Raw genomic sequence first — 7,461 nt, forward strand, 5'->3', positions numbered from 1 at the left:
AGAAAAAAGGAAATTCAGAATTAAAGAAACAGATCCATAAAATGAGAAAGATTAAGGAACAGAGAAATAGAAAGACATAGGAACTGAAAAGAGAAAGAAAGCAGGACAGAGACAGAGACAGATAATAAGGCAGAGGTAGAGAGTCATAGAGACAGAGATGGAGAGGTAGTGACAGAGAAAGGAGGAAAATGAGGGAGTAGGAGTGATAGAGGTTGAGAGAAAAACAAAGAGAGAAAATGATAGAGACAGAGGGGAAGAGAGAAAGGAATAATGAGGTAAAGAAAGGTAAAATGAGAAAGAGGCAGAGACCCATAAAGAGACCAAAACTTAGAGATAAGTGTAAGGGAGAGAAAGAGTCAGTGAAGGGCAGATACATTAAAAGAGACTAAGAGAGAGAGAGAGAGATAAAGAGACTGATGTGTATAGAGAGAGATATTACAGAGGTAGAGATACATAAAAAGACACATTAAGAAAGGGAGAGAGAGGGAGAGGGAGAGGGAGAGATAGATAAAGAAACTGAAAAAGATATTAAGTGATAGGGGCAGAGCCAGAGACATTAAGGCAGAGGGAGACATAAGGACAGATACTGAGAAATGGAGAGATAATGACAGAAAAAGTAGGAGAAAGAAAGGGAGAAAGATACAGAGGGGTTATGAGAGAAAGAAACAGGCAAAGTGTTGGAGTCAGAGGGAGAGCGAGAAAGGAATGATGAGAAAATGAAAGCTCAAATGAGAAACAGCAGAGCAGGGGAGGACTTTGGGAATCCATGCAGACCAAGTGAATGTCATTTCTGAAAGTTGTCGGGCCCTGCTAACTGTAGTCACTCCCATGAGACTGGAGACCCTGACTACCCTTCCAAGGCGGAGAAGTCAAGGGAAGTCAGCTGGTGGCTGCAGAATGCTGGGACTGTAGGAACTATATAATGATTCAATATTTGAAGTATGTCCCTATTCTTTTAAGAGGTTTTTTTTTCTTGATTACTTGATAATATCGAAGTGAACACATCCTAATCTAGGTTTTCATATTTATTTCAAAAAGTTCCTTCAAAGCACCTAGCAGCTATTTTTCCTTTGTTTCTTTTCCCAAAGTTTTGCTCTTGGGAATGGACAATATTAATAGTTTGCCCCTTGAAAACCGGTCCATTGTAGCCTAAAATCTATACAATGGTGTCTCAACTTCTGTTTTATGATTTTGTTTTTCCTTCACTTTCATCTTCACCTGCATCATTCCTCCTTCAATTGGGGGATAGATAGATAGATAGATAGATAGATAGATAGATAGATAGATAGATAGATAGATAGATAGATAGATAGATAGATAGATAGATAGATACATAGATACATAGATACATAGATACATAGATACATAGATACATAGATACATAGATAGAGACAGAGACAGAGACAGAGACAGAGACAGAGACAGAGACAGAGAGCCACAGATGTGGATAGTGCTAGATCCTCTCAGGGATCCCCTTGAATGCCCAGTCCGGTATTTTAACCTCTGGGTAATGAGAATAATACTAAATCACTGTGTGTCACTGAGGCATTTGCAGAAACACCTTGGAGGTGATAGTTATAAAAAAGCATATCCCTTTTCTTTAAGGAAGCCTACAAAGAGGATGAGAAAATGGAGGCCCTAATTCAAAGGGATCTAGCTAATTACCTGCAGTCCTCTCTGTCCCTCTCAAGAGGCAGCGTTCTGTGTCTTCCTGCTAAGTGAACTCCCTGTTTCCATCTAGGGATTCCTAAAACGGACTAAGCTAAATGTCTGTGACACTCAAGTCATTGATTGGATTGGTTCCCCAATAAGCTGTCTCCGAAAAATCGTTATGAATGAACTCCAACAACTAAGTCACCCCGTTGGCTCTGACCCCTGAGGTCAAAACCTGCAAGCTGATGTAACAGGAAATTTTCGCTGAAACCTTCTGAAAAGTAGAGCAGGTATGGTCACATCCTTTTGAAATCTTTCCCATTTCCAAAGAGTAACTCCTAATATGAATTAGAGGTATGAGCCTTCCCCACAGTCAGGTGAGGTTGATGAGCTCTGATAAGCCCGCCTTTCGTCCACCCTTGCTGGCCAGGAAGCCCTTATCCTCCCACAGGAAGTCAAGTCACTCTAGCTGTTGTGACTTGTAAAGTGTTCCTCCTCTGCCTTCTGCCTGCTCCAATCCTTTGCCTTGAGTTCCTAGTATGTGCCTTCAAGACAGCCTTCCACTTGTCTGAAATCTTTTGCTATCTCTATCCTTTCCCCATTAGCGTTGAGAGTAAAAGAGTTGAATTCCTTGTTGATTTAGTCTGACATCCTGAGGCAGCCTTGTTTTGGGAAGCCCTCAGTTGACCCTTATCCCATGGGAAGTTGCTTTCAGGAAACTGTTGGACTGATCTTTGTCTTAGACTGAACAACAACAAGGCATGAAGCATCCAGTGAGAATCCCTGGACAAGGCCAAATCTGAAGTCCCTTTTGGTCTTCTTGGATTGTCCTGTCCCTTCCAGGTTGCTCTGAGGTAGCCGAGCCTCTGCTATGGCATCTAGGCCTCGCCCAGGCATTTGAGAGTTTGGGTAGTGCAGGTCCCATGTTAGTGACAGGACATAAGTGCTGTCCCTTGCCCCAAATCTGTGTGAGCACCCTGCCTTCGGTAGTTGAGTGGAAATCATAGCACTGAGGTTCTGTGTGGCTTGCCAGGTTAGTCTTTCCATCTCAATTAAAGGCCATAATTTTCATACCTACTTTGAGCTATTTTTCCAGATGATCACCTGTTTACCCTGAAGGATTTCATTTGTTCTCCTCTACCCCTGCTAAGAGCAAATTCGGGGTCCCATAATAAAAATGAATAAAAATCTGCTTTGGAAATGGTCAGAATGCAATAGTAGGATTTGGGTAAGAGGTGAACACAAGACTAGTCTTTCCATGAACTGGTTTCTGTCCTGCTTTTTTTTCAGATGCTGCAGTATTCTTTGTGCCCAGAAGATGACAGTGAATGACTGTGCTGATGTCCTCAATGGCAATGAAGTGGTCGAGAAATATTTACGAAGCGCCTACTATGTGTGAGTCCAGAGGCTAGGTCCTGGGGACATGGAGGCAATCATTGAATGCACTCTGGATGCCAGGAGCTGAAATCCTTTTGGTGGAGAAAACTTGTGTGTATGTGAAGGAGGAGCTGTAAATATTTGGGTCCAGAGAGCTGAGGAAAATCCTTAAGTAGGGCAAGGTGTCATGTTGAGTTTCCAAGGAAAGTAAGAATTGGAAGGGGCAGAAGTGAGAATCGATGGAATTGCAAGGCACCATGAAGAAGTGAATGGAGTAGAAGGGATTTGTTGTGTATGAAGAGTACGAGGAAGGAAGTATGGCCGGGTCTTAGAATACACAGTGTGAAATGCCATATGATAACTGTAGATGGGTCAGTTGTAGGTGTTTCTAAAGTGTAGTCAGAGGCACAGTGGTTTAGATTTGATCCCAGAGCCAATAGTGATCCAGCAGAATTTTTTGAAGCCCAGAATGGACTTTGAGTGTCTACTCCCCCTCGCTCACTCTCTGTCTGTCTCTCTTTCATCTCTCCCTCCGTCCCTCCCTGCTTCCCTCCCTCCCAACCACAGGGGCTTGGGGCAATGTTTTCCTTTCCAAGTGACCAAAATCTGAGAGGAGGCTAAGTGGGCCCCTTTTCCCAGCAGCTCTCCGCTCTTGCTTCCTCCCCCAACCTTTTGGGTGACAGCTAAGGAGGACAGTCCACAGGACAATAGTTTTGTAGTCAGAGCTCCTGGATGGCAAGGTCCAACTATGGTCTTCCTCTGCCTCCCAGTTCTCTCTTGGCTGGCTCTGGTATGCCCTGAGGTTCAGGTTGGTGGGGAGGTAAGCCCAGCTTCTGTGAGGTCACTGGCTTTGTTAGCAAACATTCCCTTGTTGCTATGACAATGGGGCCCAAAGCTCACTCTCAGTCAGGTGAACGTTCCTCTGCTTGGCACTGTACTTTCCAAAGAGGATACTGGTGAATGGAGTGGATTGAATCCATTGTCCTCACCATGCCATGTCTTTGACCATAGAGAGAATGTCGTGTCATCTTTGTCACCGGGGCTCCCCTCATCCGTGGTCTTCTGGCACAGGTTTCCCTTGAACTGATTGGATATTACACTGTCCTCCCGCTCTATCTCTGCCTCCCGGAATCCTGGATGGAGGCCCAGGTCCTATGTCAAAGCCTCCGGAAAGCCCTCACTGACCCTTACCCTTTATCCGTGAGGAAGAATCCTTTCCCTTTGGCTATGAAATCAGAGAGTTAAGTTCTCGCCGTGCAAAGGGACCTCCAAGGCCTCCTACCCTTGTTTCAAAGGGGAAGAATGGTGAGGGTGTAAAAGAGGAAGATCCTTAGGCTGGGGGTCCTCCAGGCCTTAAGGGGAAGTGCTCAACAATTGGTTTGGAAACAGCCCTTGAGAATGCCATGTTAGAAAACATCAAGATGACTCTTGTAGGTCACACAGTGTTTTTCGCCTTGCCCTTTGAGTGTCTCCTTTAGGGACGGCCCTTCAAAAATGATTGGGTGTGTGGGCAACCAGACCTGAAAGCAAGAATTTCTGGGTTCCAATATGGCTTCATACTGTCTGGCATGTCAGTCATAATCCCCATCATTTATCCCTTACCACTCCTCTGCCTTAGAACGGCTCCACAGTCTTGATTCTAAGACAGAAGGCAAGGGTTTCCAGAAAAGCAAAGGAAAAAAGTGCTGCCCCGTACATGGCTCATGGAGTAGCTGCTAAAAGCTGTTTTTCCCTTCTTCCCTAGGCTGTGAAGAAGTTCTACAGACTCTAAGGATTCCCAGGAGTGGCCATAAGCAGCCCCTGATGCTAGAGGGAGAAGAGGAGCCAGCAGCCACAGGTTAGTCTTTGACAGGATGAGAGGCAGCCAAGAGAGAAGTGGGAGCCCCAGGAAGACCTTCGTTTTTCTCGGAGGAACTCATGACTATTACAAAATGACTGTCCTGCTGAGTATCCTCCTTAGCCCTCATCCAAATGGTTGAAGGAGGGGGCGAGAGGGGAGGCCTGGTGAGGAAAGGGGCCCACTTAGCTTCCACTCAGCTTTTGGTCACTGTTAAACCAAAAAGACTATCCCAAGCCCCTGTGGTGTGGTTTGAGGTAGGAGTCAGACACAGACCCAATGTCACACAGATTGTCAAGTATTCCAATCCAGGAAAACCTTGACGCAGTCTAACTTAAAATATCCAATTAGCACAAGCATCCTCTTTTATAAGATTTATTCGTAATCACAGGAAGGAGAAGAAAGAAAAGGACGAGCCAGGTTTCACAGCCACGTTTGGGGGAAAAGAGAGAAGGAGGGCTAGTGTCACACAAAGATTTGGTCTCTAAATGCTAAGAAAATATCCTGAGAAAGAAAGTGGAATACAGGGAGAGATAATGGGTCAAAATTCTCATTCCACAATAATCATTGAAAATGCCGGACTAGACCAAAGAAACCCAAAGACACCCAGCGAATCTGAGGCTATAAGAATTCCCTCCCCCCCAAAAGGTCAGTTGTAAGGTTTGTTGACCCAAGGAACATGGAACCTTGAGCTCTCAATGGGTCCCCTTCTCTTCCCAAACCTCAGGTTCTCCATCCATAAAGTAAGGGCTTTAGAGGTCCGATGGCACGTTCCACACCAGTAGTCCCATGCTCCTAGGATGTTCAGTGTTTGTCTATGTCTAGTTAAAGCCAGAATGGAGCAATCGTCTTCCCTATTTAGGCCAACAGAGAGACCTTTAGCCAATTAGAGATGAAACTGAGCAAGAGAAAAGACCTGAGACAGTCTTTGATGAAATCTACTCTATGTGATATACTTCCTTCTCTTTCTCACTGCATTTGTCCCCCATTGCCTTTGTAGCCCCACCAAACCCTCCAAGACCAAGAGGAGAGAATTCTCCAGAACTCATTCATTAGGATCTGGCACTGAAAAAGGAGAGAGAGTGTGTGTCTTGTTGAAATGCTGGATGAGAGGGTCAGCAATAGTGTGTGAACCAATATTTAGAGCCATAGCAAGGGAGTCAAAATAAAGGAGGCCAGCTCCATTGAGAGAGAGAGAGAGAGAGGGAGATAAAGAGACCAAATGCAAGAGATTGACGGAGAGACAGAGAGACAGAGAGATAGAAGGAGGGAGATAGTAGAAAAAAGGAAATTCAGAATTAAAGAAACAGATCCATAAAATGAGAAAGATTAAGGAACAGAGAAATAGAAAGACATAGGAACTGAAAAGAGAAAGAAAGCAGGACAGAGACAGAGACAGATAATAAGGCAGAGGTAGAGAGTCATAGAGACAGAGATGGAGAGGTAGTGACAGAGAAAGGAGGAAAATGAGGGAGTAGGAGTGATAGAGGTTGAGAGAAAAACAAAGAGAGAAAATGATAGAGACAGAGGGGAAGAGAGAAAGGAATAATGAGGTAAAGAAAGGTAAAATGAGAAAGAGGCAGAGACCCATAAAGAGACCAAAACTTAGAGATAAGTGTAAGGGAGAGAAAGAGTCAGTGAAGGGCAGATACATTAAAAGAGACTAAGAGAGAGAGAGAGAGATAAAGAGACTGATGTGTATAGAGAGAGATATTACAGAGGTAGAGATACATAAAAAGACACATTAAGAAAGGGAGAGAGAGGGAGAGGGAGAGGGAGAGATAGATAAAGAAACTGAAAAAGATATTAAGTGATAGGGGCAGAGCCAGAGACATTAAGGCAGAGGGAGACATAAGGACAGATACTGAGAAATGGAGAGATAATGACAGAAAAAGTAGGAGAAAGAAAGGGAGAAAGATACAGAGGGGTTATGAGAGAAAGAAACAGGCAAAGTGTTGGAGTCAGAGGGAGAGCGAGAAAGGAATGATGAGAAAATGAAAGCTCAAATGAGAAACAGCAGAGCAGGGGAGGACTTTGGGAATCCATGCAGACCAAGTGAATGTCATTTCTGAAAGTTGTCGGGCCCTGCTAACTGTAGTCACTCCCATGAGACTGGAGACCCTGACTACCCTTCCAAGGCGGAGAAGTCAAGGGAAGTCAGCTGGTGGCTGCAGAATGCTGGGACTGTAGGAACTATATAATGATTCAATATTTGAAGTATGTCCCTATTCTTTTAAGAGGTTTTTTTTTCTTGATTACTTGATAATATCGAAGTGAACACATCCTAATCTAGGTTTTCATATTTATTTCAAAAAGTTCCTTCAAAGCACCTAGCAGCTATTTTTCCTTTGTTTCTTTTCCCAAAGTTTTGCTCTTGGGAATGGACAATATTAATAGTTTGCCCCTTGAAAACCGGTCCATTGTAGCCTAAAATCTATACAATGGTGTCTCAACTTCTGTTTTATGATTTTGTTTTTCCTTCACTTTCATCTTCACCTGCATCATTCCTCCTTCAATTGGGGGATAGATAGATAGATAGATAGATAGATAGATAGATAGATAGATAGATAGATAGATAGATAGATAGATAGATA

The 7,461-nt window shown here is 43.8% G+C and overlaps 1 long non-coding RNA gene across 1 annotated transcript; it reads left to right on the forward strand.

Annotated features, from left to right (window-relative positions):
* The first annotated feature begins 2,687 nt into the window (after window positions 1-2,687).
* LOC123256196 lies at window positions 2,688-6,067 on the forward strand. Its single transcript, XR_006506830.1, has 2 exons — window positions 2,688-3,224; window positions 5,528-6,067. It is a non-coding gene; the product is annotated as an uncharacterized LOC123256196 (long non-coding RNA).
* The last annotated feature ends 1,394 nt before the right edge of the window (window positions 6,068-7,461 follow it).

The sequence above is a fragment of the Gracilinanus agilis genome, unplaced genomic scaffold, assembly GCF_016433145.1.
Source record: "Gracilinanus agilis isolate LMUSP501 unplaced genomic scaffold, AgileGrace unplaced_scaffold56852, whole genome shotgun sequence".
Lineage (NCBI taxonomy): Eukaryota > Metazoa > Chordata > Mammalia > Didelphimorphia > Didelphidae > Gracilinanus > Gracilinanus agilis.